The sequence below is a fragment of the Hemitrygon akajei genome, chromosome 14 (genome assembly GCF_048418815.1).
Source record: "Hemitrygon akajei chromosome 14, sHemAka1.3, whole genome shotgun sequence".
Classification (NCBI taxonomy): Eukaryota; Metazoa; Chordata; class Chondrichthyes; order Myliobatiformes; family Dasyatidae; genus Hemitrygon; species Hemitrygon akajei.
In genome coordinates, this window is record NC_133137.1 from 26,607,914 (window position 1) to 26,624,676 (window position 16,763).

At 45.1% G+C, this 16,763-nt stretch overlaps 1 long non-coding RNA gene across 1 annotated transcript in view; it reads right to left on the reverse strand.

Annotated features, from left to right (window-relative positions):
* The window catches only part of LOC140738436 (uncharacterized), a 182,281-nt gene that overhangs the window by 1,054 nt on the left and 164,464 nt on the right, over nucleotides 1-16,763 (reverse strand). Inside the window, exon 3 of the long non-coding RNA XR_012101373.1 lies at nucleotides 14,847-14,953. This is a non-coding gene — a long non-coding RNA (uncharacterized lncRNA). The remainder of the gene's footprint in view (nucleotides 1-14,846; nucleotides 14,954-16,763) is intronic.

Consider the following 16,763-nt stretch of genomic DNA (forward strand, 5'->3'; position numbering starts at 1 on the left):
TTGCTCTTAATGATCTCAACAGAGGAGCCGTCAATGTTCTGCAGAGAGTGGTCGCTCCGTGCTCTCCTGAAGTCAACAACCATCTCTTTTGTTTTGTTCACATCCAGAGACAGGTTGTTGGTTGAAATTTAGAAGCTGAGTAATTCACTAATTAAATTTTGGAGCTTGCATTTGGACAGGAAGTCTTATTTCTTCCAGAAAACTGTAGGACTGCTAGTACAATACACTCCAGCTTACTCATATTTCCTATAATTGAAGGAACAATTAAATTTATTGAATCATATTTCACATTTATCATTGAATAGGAGGCCTTCTGGCCCTTTGAGATCATGCCAGCTGCAAGAGCACCCCAGAATCCTCCTGGTGTCAGAATGTTAGCCTTGTATCTGGACACCTTTCCCACTGTTATAGATTTGTGGTGCTATCACTGTTGCATAGTAACTGCACAAGTGCAAACGCTCCTGTGTGAGACAATGACTAAGTAATATTAAAGTTCAAAGTACATTTATTATCAAAGTATGTATATATTATACAGCCTCGAGATTTGTTCCCTTCCAGGCAGCCACAACACAAAGAAACCCAAAAGCACCACCCAAAATGGCCGTCAAGCACCCCCCCCCCCCCACCAAATGAGCAGAGGGGAGAAAAATCACGCAAACAATAAAAGTAAGCAAATAGCATTCAGAACGAAAGTGAGTCTACAGGCACGAAGCCTGGCATCATTGCAGCTGGAGCAGGCCACAGGCCACAACCTCAGTTCGGTGCAGAGCCAAGGAAACTTTGCTCAGCAGCGAGCAGAACCAGCCTGACCTCACCTCTGGTCCCGGCACTTTGCCTTTTCAATGGCGCCAAGTATTTAAATTGTCCAAATACTGGTTCATTTCTCACTCTAGGACCCGGGCCCTGTCATTTTGATACAATCAGGGCCTGGACCTCACCACCACAGCTCGGCCATTACCCGACCATTTCAAATTGGCCTGGCACTTAGATCGATCAAACCTCAGGTCTTTCCTCACTCTCGGTTTTGGTGGACAGACCTTGCCGTCACTCGCCTGAACTCTCTCTCTCTATTGTTTGCGGTGATCGTTTAGCAGAAAATGTGTTATTAACTAAGTACTTAGTTACACACACAGAATGCTGGAGGAACTCAGCAGGTCAGGCAGCATCTATGGAAATGAATAAACAGTCGACATTTTGGGTCGAGATATTTCTTCAGGGCTGGAAAGGAAGGGGGAAGATGCCAGAATGAAAAGCTGGGGTGGAGGGGAAGGAGGGTAGCTGGAAGGTGATAGGTGGAGCCGGGAGGGTGGGAAAGGTCAAGGGCAGAAGAGGAAGGAATCTGATGGGAGAGAAGAGTGGACCTTAGGAGAAAAGGAGGGAGGAGGGGACCCAGGAGGAAGTAATAGGCAGGTGAGAAGTGAAAGGTCAGAATGGGGAATGATAGTCAGGGTCAACCCTGGATGTTGCATCCTAGGAGTCTAGATACGCAAGCCAGGGCAGTACAATTTGGAGAGGAAGCTGTTGCCCATGTAGCAAATACCCCTCTCCACACATCTGATGAACCCAAAGGAATGGCAGAAACCAATACTGTTTGACACCAGCAGCATCGCAGGAGTTGCCAGTCAATTTTGAACTCAATGTCGGCCTGCCAGCTCCGGAATTTTCCCTCAGGGTTTACTTCTGAAGCCTTCCCCATGAGTGGGTATGCCCACAAGGTAGAGGAGGTTTGAGATCAGAGTTTTCTTTCTCCTAGATGAGCTGCCAACCCCAGAAGATGACCACCATCTCCTTTCTGGGGAATAGAGGAAGCCAAAACATTGACAGTGACTAAATCAAACAACATAAATGACAACATGCTTTGCTCCAGGATGAACTCAATGCCTTTTATGCTCACTTTGATGGACAGAACATGAAAATACTTTTCTGAAGCCCCACAGCCACCGATGATCCTGTGATGTCACTCTCGGAGGTTGATGTGAGAGCATCCTTCAGGAGGGTGAATCCATGCACAACACCTGGCCATGTACTGAAGACCTCTGCTAATCAACTGTCTGAAGTGTTTAGTTATATTTTCAAGCTCAGCTTCAGCAAGCCAAAGTACCCCTCTGGTTCAAGGAGGTTTCAATCAAAGAAGGACATGTCAATCTACCTCAATGACTATCATCAAGTAGCATTTACATCCACTGTGATGAAGTGCTTGCAGAGGTTGGTCATGAAGTATATCCATTTCTGCTTGAGGCACAACCCACCAAGTTGCTTACTATCACAACAGGTCAACTTCATTGACTCTTCACTCCGCACTGGAGTACCTGGACAGTGAAAATTCATATATCAGGATGCTCTTCTTTGTCCACAGCTCAGCATTCATCACTATCATGCCTTCAAAACCAGATATTATGCTTCAAGTCCTGGGCCTCAGGCCTCAATACCTCCCTGTGAAATTGATAGATAGATAGATAGATACTTTATTCATCCCCATGGGGAAATTCAACTTTTTTCCAATGTCCCATACACTTGTTGTAGCAAAACTAATTACATACAATACTTAACTCAGTAAAAAATATGATATGCAACTAAATCACTATCTCAAAAAGCATTAATAATAGCTTTTAAAAAGTTCTTAAGTCCTGGCGGTTGAATTGTAAAGCCTAATGGCATTGGGGAGTATTGACCTCTTCATCCTGTCTGAGGAGCATTGCATCGATAGTAACCTGTCACTGAAACTGCTTCTCTGTCTCTGGATGGTGCTATGTAGAGGATGTTCAGAGTTTTCCATAATTGACCGTAGCCTACTCAGCGCCCTTCGCTCAGCTACCGATGTTAAACTCTCCAGTACTTTGCCCACGACAGAGCCCGCCTTCCTTACCAGCTTATTAAGACGTGAGGCGTCCCTCTTCTTAATGCTTCCTCCCCAACACGCCACCACAAAGAAGAGGGCGCTCTCCACAACTGACCTATAGAACATCTTCAGCATCTCACTACAGACATTGAATGACGCCAACCTTCTAAGGAAGTACAGTCGACTCTGTGCCTTCCTGCACAAGGCATCTGTGTTGGCAGTCCAGTCTAGCTTCTCGTCTAACTGTACTCCCAGATACTTGTAGGTTGTCCTCAATTTTCTCACTGGCAGACCCCAGTCAATTTGGATTGGCAACAATATCTCCTCTACAATCTCCATCAGCACAGGAGCACCACAAGGCTGTGTGCTTAGCCCCCACTCTGCTTGCTTTATACCTATGTCTGTGAGGCTAAATGATGGTATACTTAAATTGCCAATGACACCACTGGTGGTGGCCAAATTAGAAGTGGTGACAAATTGGCATATGAGAGGGAGATTGAAAATCTGGTTGAGTGATGCCACAACAACAACAACCTGTCACTCAACATCAACAAGACAAATGAGCTGATTATTGACTTCATGAAGAAGAAGCTGGAGGTCCATGAGCCAGTCTTCACTAAGGGAATGGAGGTGGTGAGTGTCCTTGGTCCAACACATACTGTAAGTGCCATCACAAAGAAGGCACAACAGTGCCTCTAATTTCTTAAAAGTTTGCGTAGATTCAGCATGTCATCAAAAACTTGTCAGATTTCTATAGATGCATTGTAAAGAGTATCCTAGCTGGTTGCATCTTGGCCTAGTGTAGACACATCAAAGCCCAGAAATGGAAAGGTCTACAGAAAGTGATGGATAATGCCCAGTCCATCACAAGCAAAATACTCCCCACCCTTGAGTCCATTAACCTGGAGTGCTGCTATATGACAGCAGCATCCATCATCAAAGAGTTCTACCATCCAGGCCATGCTCTATTCTCACTGCTACCATTGGGCAAGAGGTACTGAAGCCTTCAGACCCACCCGACAAGGTTCAGAAACAGTTCTTACCCTTCAGTCATCAGATTCCTGAATTGGCATGGATAATTTCACTCATTATAATTCTGAAAAGAATCTGTGACCTACAGACTCAATTTCAAGGACTCTTTACAATTCATCATCTCAGTTTTTTTTTAATTGTTTGCACAGTTTGTCTTCTTATGCACATGGGTTATTTGCCAGTTCGTGTTAGTTTATTGTAATGAAACCCCTTTTCACTAGGCATCTCTAGAAATGGCTTATTAGCCCCTCGCTAACAGCCACTGTCCTCATGACTTTGTAATTTATCATTCCCTCATTAATAACACAGTTTTCAAAGGAATTCTGTGATGTCAGGAGCTCCAATCCATTTGTAAATGGTAGTGACATATCTCACCAGGGGGATATGTGGAAGACTCTTTCCCCTGGTGTGACATTCACCAGCCTCTCTGGGGGGGGTTCCTGATTCTTTGAGACCTCCTTATCTCACCATCTACTTCTTCCGTTGCAGGCACTCCAAGGGATCTTTCCTGTCTACATGGGGAGTCCCCCCCCCCACCCCGTCACTTGGCTGAGTTCAGCTTCATTCTCAGTTACTTTAGAGCCCAGTCTCCCTTCACTGTCCAACCGCAGGCCTGCCTGTTCACTGCTGGACTGTTAGACCCCTCCCCCCCCATTTCATCGGCATGAGCATGGAGAGGTTTGGGAATCTCTTCGTCAATTATTGGGGAGTTTGCATAGTTAACATATACTACACTCCAATTTCCTCGTCCTCTGAGTCTGTACTGTTACGCCTGTGCCCCTCCTTTTCGAGAATCGCAAGATCACTATTAATTCATGTCAGGGTACCCAGGAAATGAGAGAGAGACGTTTGGAATGTCCTGGCCCTCAGCGATTTCAAAGCCACGGGGACCAGCCATTGTCTCTTGGAGACGGAATTGTGTATTGAGCACTGCGCTATTCATTGACATCGTCAAGGAAGGAGCAACGTGGGCTGGTTGGGGGGATGGCATCCTCCCCAACCTGATTGACATCTGAGACCCCGTGAGTAAGGATAAAAGAGGGTCTGGGGAACAACCCCTTTGAGACGCACCAGAAGAAACGCTAGAAATCCTGTAACAGCATAATAGCGAAAGCCGGTGGAAAGCCCATGTGCGTCCTTTTCCATTTGCCTCAGAATTGGTGGGCCTTACCACGGAAGAACGGCTTTAGCTAACAGAAAGGAGAAATCAGCCCCAACGACTCTCGAAGGATTGACATCATAAAAGGAATGGGCAAGTTTTAAACTCTCTCTCTTGACTCCAACCAAAGGCTGCAGCCGGCAGCTTGAATGAACTTGAGTGACTTTTATATTTCCATCGGACAATACATTATTCCCTAGACAACGATAGAGTTATTTCTTATTGATTATTACTATACCCGCGCTTTTAGATTTAGTATTGACGATGTATATTATCTGTATGGTTGCATTGATATTATTTTTGTGTATTTTTATCAATAAATACTGTTAAAAATAGTACCATCAGACTTCAACGGACCTCTCTATCTTTGCTGGTAAGTGACCCAGTTACAGGGTACATAAAAATTGGGGTTCTCGTCTCGAGATTTGACACCAAATTGGGAGGCCAGTGAATCAGGCTTGTAAGTCCAAACTTGGATCTGGTTATGCGGGTAGCAAGACGGGAAACCAGCAAAGATGGACGTGGATGAATTTATAGAAAACCCGACTCTAGAGGCGCTAGAGGCGGCCACCAAATCAGACTTGATAAATATGGAGAAGGGACTAAACCTCGCAGAGGTGAGGTTGTCAATGAAAAAGCGGGAGGTGCGGAGGGCCATAACTCAGTATTATATTATGAAGAATGTGTTTTCGGCTGAGGTATTGGAAAACATCCCTGAAAAGGTACCAGCTAGTGGGACGGCTCAGTTAGAGTTGGAGAAATTAAGGTTGGAACATGCAATTAAGTTAAAGCAGCTGGAAGCAGCTGAGATGGAGAAAGAAACAGCCGAGAGAGAGAAAGAGAAAGAAAGGGCCGAGAGACAAAGGGAGCATGAGCTCCAGCTAAAAGAGTTAGCGGTGAAAAGGGAGCATGAGCTCCAGCTAAAAGAGTTAGAAGTGAAAAGGGAGCAGGACAGGGCTGAGAAACAAAGGGAGCATGAAATTCGGTTAAAACAGCTGGAAGCAGCTGAGAAGGAGAGGGAGGCAGAGAAACAGAGGAAACATGACTTGGACATGGAGAAGTTAAGGCAAGAGCAATGAGTTCAGGGGTCAGACCGAGAGGAGCGGTTTAATGTTAGTCGGGAGTTGAGGTTAGTACCTCCGTTCGAGGAGATGGATGTTGATAGTTATTTCTTGCTTTTTGAAAAGGTGGCAGTGAATCAGAAGTGGCCCAAAGAGCAGTGGGTGGCGTTGTTACAAAGTGTGTTAAAAGGGAAGGCACAACGAGCATATATGGCGTTGTCCATGGAGGAGGAAGAGGCGGAGAGTTATGACAAAGTAAAAGCGGCCATTCTCCAGACTTATGAATTGGTACCTGAAGCGTATAGACAAAAGTTCAGAAATTTAAAGAAAGGGTGGAATCAGACGTATACCGAGTTTGCCTATGAGAAGGGTGTGCTCTTGGACCGTTGGTGTACAGCAGAAATAGTGGAAGAGGATTTTTGGCATCTCAGGGAGTTAATTCTGATTGGGGAATTTAAAGGTTGTGTTTCGGAGGATATCCGGATGTATTTGAATGAGAAGCCGAATAAGTCCATCTCCGAATTTGCTAGGTTCGCAGATGAATATGCCCTAACCCACAAGACAAAGTTTTCCTCAAATAAAAGTTCCCAGAGAGACCATGGGAATAATAGAGAAAGCCCGCCGGCTGAGGCAGAGGTCCCGCCGGGAGCTAGTGGTAAGATTGGGGAGGAGAGGCAAGACGGCCAGAGATTTCCGGGCTTGACCTGTTTTAATTGTGGAAAGTGGGGACATATTGCATCTAGGTGCATTGCCCCGAGGAAGGAGACAGGAAAAGTGAAAGCAGCAGTCCCTATTGGATGTGCCGTGGTAATCAGTAAATCGACAAGAGAGCCCCGGGTAGACAGGGTACGAGAAGGGTCTGAGACTTGTATGTCAAACGGAACCGTGTCTGTGAGAGAGGGAGACCCACCAGTTCCCGTGCGAATCTGGAGAGACACAGGGGCTGAACTGTCATTGATTAGCAGTAAGGTACTGGATTTTGGTCGCAAGATGGGAATGGTAGCTGTGAAAGGAATAGGAAAAGGGACGGAAACGGTGTCCTTGCATAGGATCATTATGAATTGTGAGCTAGTCTCTGGACCAGTTGAAATGGGGGTGCAATCAGAATTCCCGAGAACTGACGCGGACGTCCTTCTGGGTAATGATTTAGCCAGTGGTAAGGTTTGGTCAGCAATTAAGCTGATGAGAAAGCCGGTGGAGGCCCCACCCCTAGATTCCAAGATCTATCCCACATGCGTGATCACTCGCAGCATGTCAAGAAAGGCAGCTGAGACAGAGAGCAGTTTAAATCCGGCCAGCATTGAGTTGGCCGAGACGTTTTTACCGACCCTGTACCACGAGGGTTTAGAGGGTGGTAAAACTAAGAGTAGTAAAGTGAAAGAGAGTAAGGGAGAGGAGGTAGATCTGCCCTTAGCGAGGAGAAAAGTTCTAGAGGTACGAAATAAAGATGAGAAACAGATAAAGCTGTTAAAAGGTCCAGGGTTAGACATGGATGATCTGTCTGGTTTGGCAGAACAGTTTGAAGAAGTGGACAATTCTAAAGGTGTTCCCGATAATGAAATGAGGGCAGTCCTAGATGAAAAGGGTGCCCTTACCTTGAAGAAGTCTGCTGGATTGGCAGATGAGGTTGTTTCAGCCCGCGGGGTTGAGTTTACTCCGGAAGGGAGTTGCCCAGAGAGTAGCTGGGAGGATCAGGGGAATTTAGAATTTGGACCAGGTACGGGTATTGAAAGCCTGGAAGAGGCAAATGTCCCATTTGAGTGTGTCCAAGATGTGGATGCACGTGGTACTGAACCTAGTAATGGAGCTTAGAAAAAGTCTGAGGTATTTGATTCAGTTGAAAAGGAATGCAGTCCTTGTGGGTCAGATGGTCTTGGTTCAGTAAAGAAAGGGTTAACCTTGGTAATAGTGGGAAGTGAGAGTTCCCAGGTGTTTGTGCTCGAAGGTGTGTTAAAAGTTAGTGAGGAGATCAAAGGTGGTGAGGTGAATATTATTATTGAAGGAAAGGGAAAATGTGTAGTTCCCAAATTGAATGAAGAAAATTTAAAGGCTGGACTGATATCAGAAGCAGCAACCAGGCTACAGAGACAATGGCTTGGTACCACAAATTACAGGTTTCAATTACAGGTTGAGTTGGAAGGTAAAGGGGCCCCACACGCTATTGTTATTCCAGAGTGTGGTGTGAAACCACAGAATTCGAAATGCTGTTTGAACAAAGAGGGATCGCTGGCATTGAGACCTAATAGCCTAAAGGGTCTTGAAGAGAAAACTAGCACCTTGCGTAAAATTAAAGAATTGTGTGAAAATTCGGAAAATGGTCTAAGTTTGGAACACATTGTTGATAAAATAACTCCTATGAAAGGAGCAGGTGAAAGCCTATTTCGCCAGGGTGCACAAGCTCCCCATGTGGGAATTGTTATGAATGTACCATAGCTCTGAGGGGCCGAAGGGTGCGGGACCAGCCCCCTCCTTCCGGAGAATCGCAAGATCGCTATTAATTTGGGTCTTGGACCCAGGAAATGAGAGACAATGCAACGGATTTGACCATTGTTCTTAGAGACACCTGTGTGAATTGCAACTCTATAGTATGTGCCAGCTATCAGGGACATGGACACTCTCGGGCAATCTGGGGTGGGGATTGTATCACCCTACCTTGATTGACATTTACAAATCTGCCAGTCATGATAAAAAGGAGACTGCAGGAGGCAGTACCCCAGCGACGCACTAGACGGAGACACCATCGCTCATCGCTCCCGTAAGGACGGGAAGCTGTTCGGGAGCCACGTGTGATTCGGTTCCCCTAGCTTGGGAAACGAGTGGCTGATAACCCTGAAAAGGATTTTGAACTGACAACGGGGAACTCACGTTCCCGATTCAACGATTTGAGTCCAAAAGGCTGGCAAGTTTATTTTCTCTCTCCAACCCGTGAACACCCAGCGGTCCCCAAAACGGCTAAAAGCCTTCATGAACTGGCGAGACTTTTATATTTCCACCAGACAATAGTTTTACCCCTAGACAAACGATAGAGCTACTTCTTATTGTTGATTATTACTATACCCGCACTTTAGATTGAGTATTGACGACGTATATTATCTGAATGTTTGTATTAACCTTACTTTTGTGCCCCTTTATAAATAAAAACGTTTAAAAATAGTACCATCAGAGTTCAGCGGACCTCTCTCTCTTTGCTGGTAAGTGACCCAGTTACGGGGTTCGTAACAGAATTAACCAGAAAAGAGGTGAGGGTTAACGGGACGCCATTTTTAAATAGCAGAAGCAGTTTTACGGGATTTCGACAAAGCATGTGAATGATAAAGACAACCCCATGGAAGCTTGACTGTTAAGTTTGAAAGTAACATAAAGATTAGTATTTTGCATGAACTTTTGTAGTATACACATAAGCTAAGATCACAACTCTTTCGTTTTGGTTTGCTGAAGGAAAGCAAACAAAAAGGTGGTTATTAAATTGGAATCTGATGCTACAAGACTTTAGTAAGGTACAAGATGTTAAGATATTAAAGGAAGTGACAATGTAATCGTTACCTGTTTAGATGCTGAATTGAATGTATAACTGTATTACTCTGTAGTGAAAAAAAAAAGCTTTTGTATTGTGTTAGATTCTAAAATCCTGTAAGACTCTGTATTACTTCGTTTTTACCGATGGTAAAAACACGTTGAAGAAAGGGGGTGTTACGCCTGTGCCCCCTCCTTTTCGAGAATCGCAAGATCACTATTAATTCATGTCAGGAGACCCAGGAAATGAGAGAGAGACGTTTGGAATGTCCTGGCCCTCAGCGATTTCAAAGCCACGGGGACCAGCCATTGTCTCTTGGAGACGGAATTGTGTATTGAGCACTGCGCTATTCATTGACATCGTCAAGGAAGGAGCAACGTGGGCTGGTTGGGGGGATGGCATCCTCCCCAACCTGATTGACATCTGAGACCCCGTGAGTAAGGATAAAAAAGGGTCTGGGGAACAACCCCTTTGAGACGCACCAGAAGAAACGCTAGAAATCCTGTGACAGCGTAATAGCGAAAGCCGGTGGAAAGCCCACGTGCTTCCTTTTCCATTTGCCTCGGAATTGGTGGGCCTTACCACGGAAGAATGGCTTTAGCTAACAGAAAGGAGAAATCAGCCCCAACGACTTTCGAAGGATTGACATCATAAAAGGAATGGGTAAGTTTTAAACTCTCTCTCTTGACTCCAACCAAAGGCTGCAGCCTGCAGCTTGAATGAACTTGAGTGACTTTTATAATTCCATCGGACAATACATTATCCCCTAGACAACGATAGAGTTATTTCTTATTGATTATTACTATACCCGCGCTTTTAGATTTAGTATTGACGATGTATATTATCTGTATGGTTACATTGATATTATTTTTGTGTATTTTTATCAATAAATACTGTTAAAAATAGTACCATCAGACTTCAACGGACCTCTCTATCTTTGCTGGTAAGTGACCCAGTTACGAGGTATGTAACAGTACCATGTTCAGTCATTAAGTCCAATGCTTGTCTTTCTGTTCTCCCATGTCACCGCAGAATCTTCACGCTAAGTGTAGGGTCCATGTTAGGCTCTGGGTCGACACGTATCTCTTGTCGCAGAGGTAGAAGGTGGTTCCAATGGAGAATTTTGACAGGTCCATTCCCATCTTCTGGCTTCAGCTGGAAAACTAGCACATTTGGCATCTGATTCTCCACTACGTAAGGTGTAGGCACCCAGCGGTCAGCCAACTTATGTTTCTGTGATAGCCTTAAGTTCCTTATGAGAACTCTGTCTCCAGCAATCAGTTGGGCGAATCTAATCTTTTGATCATATTTCCTTGTATTTCCTTGATTCTGCTTGGGATCAGAGACCTCTGTTAGTTCATAAGCCTTTTGTAATTCCCTCCTCATTTCAGACACATATTTAAGATAGATCTTCTGTGGCAAATCTTCCCCACCAGTCCCAAAACAGAGGTCAACAGGCAATCGTGCTTTGTGCCCAGACATTAAATAATATGGTGAGTATCCAGTAGCTTCATTCTGCATACAGCTGTAGCAATGGACCATATGCCCAATATGCTGACTTAATTTGTTCTTCTTGCTGATCTCCAGAGTCCTGAGCATGTCTAGCAATGTCCAATTGAACCTCTCGGGCTGGGAATCACCCTGAGGGTGATAAGGCATAGTCCTTGACTTCCCGACTCCGAGCGTGCTCAGTAACTCACGTATGAGCCTACTCTCAAAATCACTTCCCTAATTGCTATGTACCTGTCTGGGAAGCCCATAATGAACAAAATGCTTCTCACATAACTCTGTGGCCATGGTGGATGCCCTATGATCCTTTGTAGGGAAGGCTTGAGCATATCTGGTGTGGTGATCAGAAATAACCAAGACATTGGCTGTGTTGCTGGGCCCTAGGGAGAGGAAATCCATACACACCAGATCAAGTGGCCCCACACTCTACAGGTGGGATAAAGGAATGGCCCTTGTACACAGTGTTTTCCTCCAATAACATCAAATATACGACTTACAGTACTCTTCGACCTCAGGCTTCTTTCGGGGCCAGTAGAACCAATCTCCAACCCCAAATGACCTGAATCATCATGAAGTGACTTCAACCTCCGATACTTCTCAGGCAGAACCAACTGGGAACACCAAGGCCTGTATGGAGGAGACATAAACCGGCATGGTATCTGGTTCCTCAACTCCACTTTGTTCCATTCTCTCAGCAGTTGAGATACACCAGGGTGCTTCATCTTTTTAGTTTGGGCCATATCCCCTTCTACAACATCTGACCAAATGGTACCTATACAAGTGTCATCTCGGTGTGCGGAGTCCACTTCCCCACTTCTCAATGCAGGCAACTTCTTCGTATACAAAGCAGTCAGCTTGCAGTAAGCTTGTGGAATGGCACAACCAGAAGCCCCCAAGTGATCCATCATACTCTCCTGCCCTGACCTTGCATCTGACTTCCCCAGATGGAAAACTGGCACATTGCTTTAACTCTAGGTGCAGGAACGCTCTCCCACTCTCCATCCATTTCCAGCTCTACATGCACACATTGGGACAACACATCAGCATCAATGTTCCGACTCCCCGGCCAGTACTTCAGGCTGAAATCGTAGGCAGACAACGCCACCAACCACCGATGGCCTGTGATATCCAATTTCACCGAGGTCAGGAAATAAATCAATAAATTATTCTGTGTCCTCACCTTGAACTTGGCACCATATACATAATCACTTAGCTTATCCCCCACAACCCATTTCAATGCCAGAAACTCCAATTTGTGCATGGGTAGTTACACTCAGAGAATGACAGGTTCCTGGTGACAAAAGCAACAGCTCTCAACCCTGTGCCCTGATCTTGATATAGAACGCCCCTTTAGCCCTCCTGGTTAGCGTCTGTATGCAATACGTATGGCAATTAGGGGTTTTCAAAAGCCAACCCAGGTGCTTTCATCAGCATCTTCTCCAGCAAATGAAAGGCCTCTTCACATTTTGCATCCCAACTTGCTCCAAAAGGCTCTGAAGGGCTAAGGTAAACTTCTCCTTTCGTTCTCCTCCCGTTCTTCCCCAAGGAAGGGTAACGGGTGGTCATCAGTACTAAGGCCCCAGAGCTCTAGGACACTGAGTGGTGTTAATGGTAAATGCGTAAAATACCAGTTGTAGAAGGATCTGTACAGCAGAGTAACCTGAGAACCTGTGTCAAGCATGGTTCCAACATAAATACCCTCGATCCGTTAGGATACACTGGAGCTTGCCCCCCTAAGCCTTCAGGAATAGGGGTTTACGCTTTAGTATTTTTCTTGATACATTGATTAGAATGTGCTTCCCTGATAAGCTGAGCTGTTCCCTCATTGGGTCTCTCCGAAGTTTCCTGACTTCCCCTTGTGTTCAAGTAACAGTGGGCTCACTTTCCTGTCCTTCGCACTCCCGCCTGAAGTGTCCCTCCTCACCACGGTTGTAACAGACAACACTGGTTGCTCCGCTTTTCAAGGGTTAATAGCAGCACTCTGCTTACTAGTGTGTCTCATCCGTGCATCTGTCTCCCTGTCGGCTTTGTCATGCTCGGTGACAGCCGATCAAAACCGAGATACCTCGGCTCTAAAATCTTCCACAAACTCCTGTGACACTCCCGCCTGTGGGACGTCGGGGGTCGCTTCAGCAACTGGGGCTACAACCGGGGACTGTACCCTGCTGACAGCAGCCTCCCACTCCTCCATCATATTTCCCTCCCCTCTTACTTCTCTGATCGGCTCAACAAATTGGGGGCAGGGACACATCTTATGGGAAATTCAGAAGCTTAAAGCGATCATATCCTGTGACTGTGCACCCTTTGACACTTGGCCCATCCTCAGTTGATTCACCTCAGCCAGTTTAATCGCCCTTTGATGCCACAAGCAATGCAGCTGTCACTCTAGCTGAAAAATGTAGGCAGAAAGTTTCTCCCCTTTTCTCTGAAATATGCTCCTAAACCCCGTCGTAAGCTCCGTTGGGCTTCCCAACTTGCCAAAAATGCTCTGTAGTACTTGCATGTAGCCCACGGAAGTAGCAAATGGGCTCTCTGCCTTTAAGGCCCTCACTATTTTGGCAGCTGGATCTTTTAGACTCTCTACCAATCGCTGTCTTTTCACATTATCACTGCCACTCATCCAGCATCTGAGATGTCTGCTTTGCCCTAGTCTCATATTTTTCCTCCCCATCGGGGGTAGGCCTCCATCCAGAAAACATTCTCAGCCTACAGTAACTTTTACTGTCCGCCAGTGCACTTTTCCATTTATCCACCAGGGACGTAAGGGCCGATACCAACGCAGAATTTTAACCCCTCACTGGAGGATTCATTAGACCTTTCACATCAGACCACTCCTTCCCCTCACTCCGCAGAAATGAGAGCAACTTGTCTTTAAAGTCTCTGCCCTCAGCTACAGGAAGCTCGGCTTGCAATTTGACAACCTCGACTACACTCTCCTCTTCTCTGAAAGTATAGATGGCCCTGCCTCTCCGGGGGACTCTAAGGGTAACAGGCAGATCCACTGCTGGGATGTCATTGCTAGTCTGAGCGAAAACAAAATCTTTGCCCACTGTTTGGTCTAACTGCGCTCCATGATCGTAACCTTTCCTCATGCTCTAATGGTACTTAAAACCCTAGTCAACAATTCATCTGGTCTGCGGATATCCACCCCGCTCAGAACACAAGCATTAGTTACAGGCAATCTCTTTGAATCGCACCAACGCTCCATCCCTGCAGCATCCAGAACCACATGGCTTAATCACTTTCCTGGACAATAGTTTAACACAGGCTTAAACACCAACTACAATCAATGCTTATGACAATCACACATCTTCCAACCAACTCAATCCTGGATGAGCCCCCACAATGTAACCCCTTTTTACTGGGCGTCTCTAGAAACGGCTCATTTGCCCCTCGCTAGCAGCCACTGGACTCCGCAGCAATGAAGGCACCTTTCTCAGGCTTCATATGTCTAGGTTGCATTTGACTTTGGTTCCGTCAAATCAGTGAGATTGTGATATCTTGCCCACCCAAACCCCAGTTTGTATGAATGTTGTGTGATTTACTGCCCCATGAAATCGCCCATCAGCAGATCGTACACTGCACACAATTATAAAGAAAGTATATTTATGAACATTAACTTGGCCAAAGAGTTAGTAAAGAAAAGAAATAAATAAACAAAAAGGGCCCATTATAATTGAAAAGTCAACCGTGCACAGGTTGGTGCTCAACGCTTCCAAAACTCATACTCACTGATCTTCAGTAGACCTCCCCACTTTGGGCTCCATCGAATCGCGTCTTCCCACCGGATTGAATCCTATGGCCGGTTCTCTCCAACGTCTTCCTTCCCTCATCATCTCCTGCCAAACAAAGACAAAGACCAACCTTAGTGTTCCTCATAAAACCTCTCCCCTCAATACTCCCTAAAACTTAGTTCCACCATCTTAATTGGATGACGCACATTGCTAAGCAGCCCTTATCGTTCACGGTAACCCAAACAGGCCGAAAGCAGAACAGATCTCTATGCTGAAATGAAATCCCTACAGCATAGAGGTGAACATGTGAACCAGGGCGTTAAAAGTAAATTCAACAGTATTTTGCTTTGTCCTGTAAATGCCTGCAAGAAAATGAATCCCTGGGTAGAATATGGTAACTTAAATGTATTTTGTTAAAAAACTTTACATTGAACTTTGCTTTTATAACTTGGAAGAAGTAATGGATTTGAAATGCCCTCTCGAGTAGATAGTGAGCACTGAGCTGAACTGAAATATCCTTTTGATTTTGTGTTTTATGTTCTGTATTTTGGCTTGTCCGTTTTTGTCGTGGTTTGCTTGATTTTTTTTGCACGCACATGGGGGATGGGGGGTTGATATTTTTCTTTGAGCGGGTCAGTACCATGGTTTTCTTTGTTTCATGGCTGTCTGTGGGGAAGGGTTCTATGCTGCATGCATACTTTAATAATAAATGTACTTTAAAATCTTTGAATGTAGAAGCATTTAATCGTTTCTCCCAGGACTGAATTCCCTTACGACTCAACTCTACAACCGCCTCCTTAAAATTAAGCCATTTAATGTAATGCAGAAAATTATTGGTTTGATTGATTTCAACTAAATCACTCTGATTTAATTAGTGATTTCAGATTTTTTTTTATCAGAAGAGCTGCTTGATTCAGGCTTAATTTCCTTGAATGTTTACTGATATCTCTTCTTTAAAGGGAATTGCTGTTCAATACCATTGGAGCTTGCCTGTCAATGCCTAGAAATGCATTGATCCAGATCCCCTTATCTGCTGTTAAAGGATCAGGAATTGGCCTACGAGGAAGCAGAGGGCTGGGGGCAGGAGCAGAATCATTGAGTCATCGAATTTTTACAGCACAGAAGGAGGCCAAAAAGCATCTTGAGTCTATACAGTGGAATCTAGTCTATTCTTTCTCATGCCTTTACTGTGTCCTGTAAATTATTTTCAATAATTTGCCCCATTTTGTTCCTTTTTTAAAGCCGTCATCAATTCTGTTTTACACCCTGTTCTCAGATATTAAATTCCAAGATCAAAATTAGTGAGTTAAAAAAAAAGGCTTTTCATCACAATCCCCTCATATGTCTGCTTAAAACTTTCAATCTAGGTATGTTTCCTAGCCCTTCAACCATCTGCCAGCAGGAACAAAGATCATTCCCTGTCTAATCCAGGAGAACAGTCACTGAACCTAAGCTTTTCTGAGCAGAGGATGGAAGGCACAGGGCAGGTTACCCCGTGCGTTTGGTCCGATGCATTGAATAGTCGAGGCTCCTGCACGTTGAAGGAGTCACAGCTGAAGAAGGAATCATTTTCTTTCTTGGCAACAGGGGAATTCTAGGATTATTTGTGTGGTAAACCATGAAAGAGGGAATGATGCAGAAAGGTTAAACAATGAGAACATAAGCAACACGCACAAAATGCTGGAGGAACTCAGTAGGTCAGTCAGCCCGGTAGCATAGTGGTTAGCACAACTCTTTGCAGTACAGGGACCTGGATTCAGTTCCTGCCATGGCTGTAAGTTTGTACGTCCTCCCCATGAACGCATAGGTTCCTCTGGGTGCTCCAGTTTCCTCCCACAGTCCAAAGACATACCAGTGGGTAAGTTAATTGGCAAGCATTAAATATTGGGGATTGCTGGGCAGTGCAGCTTTGAAG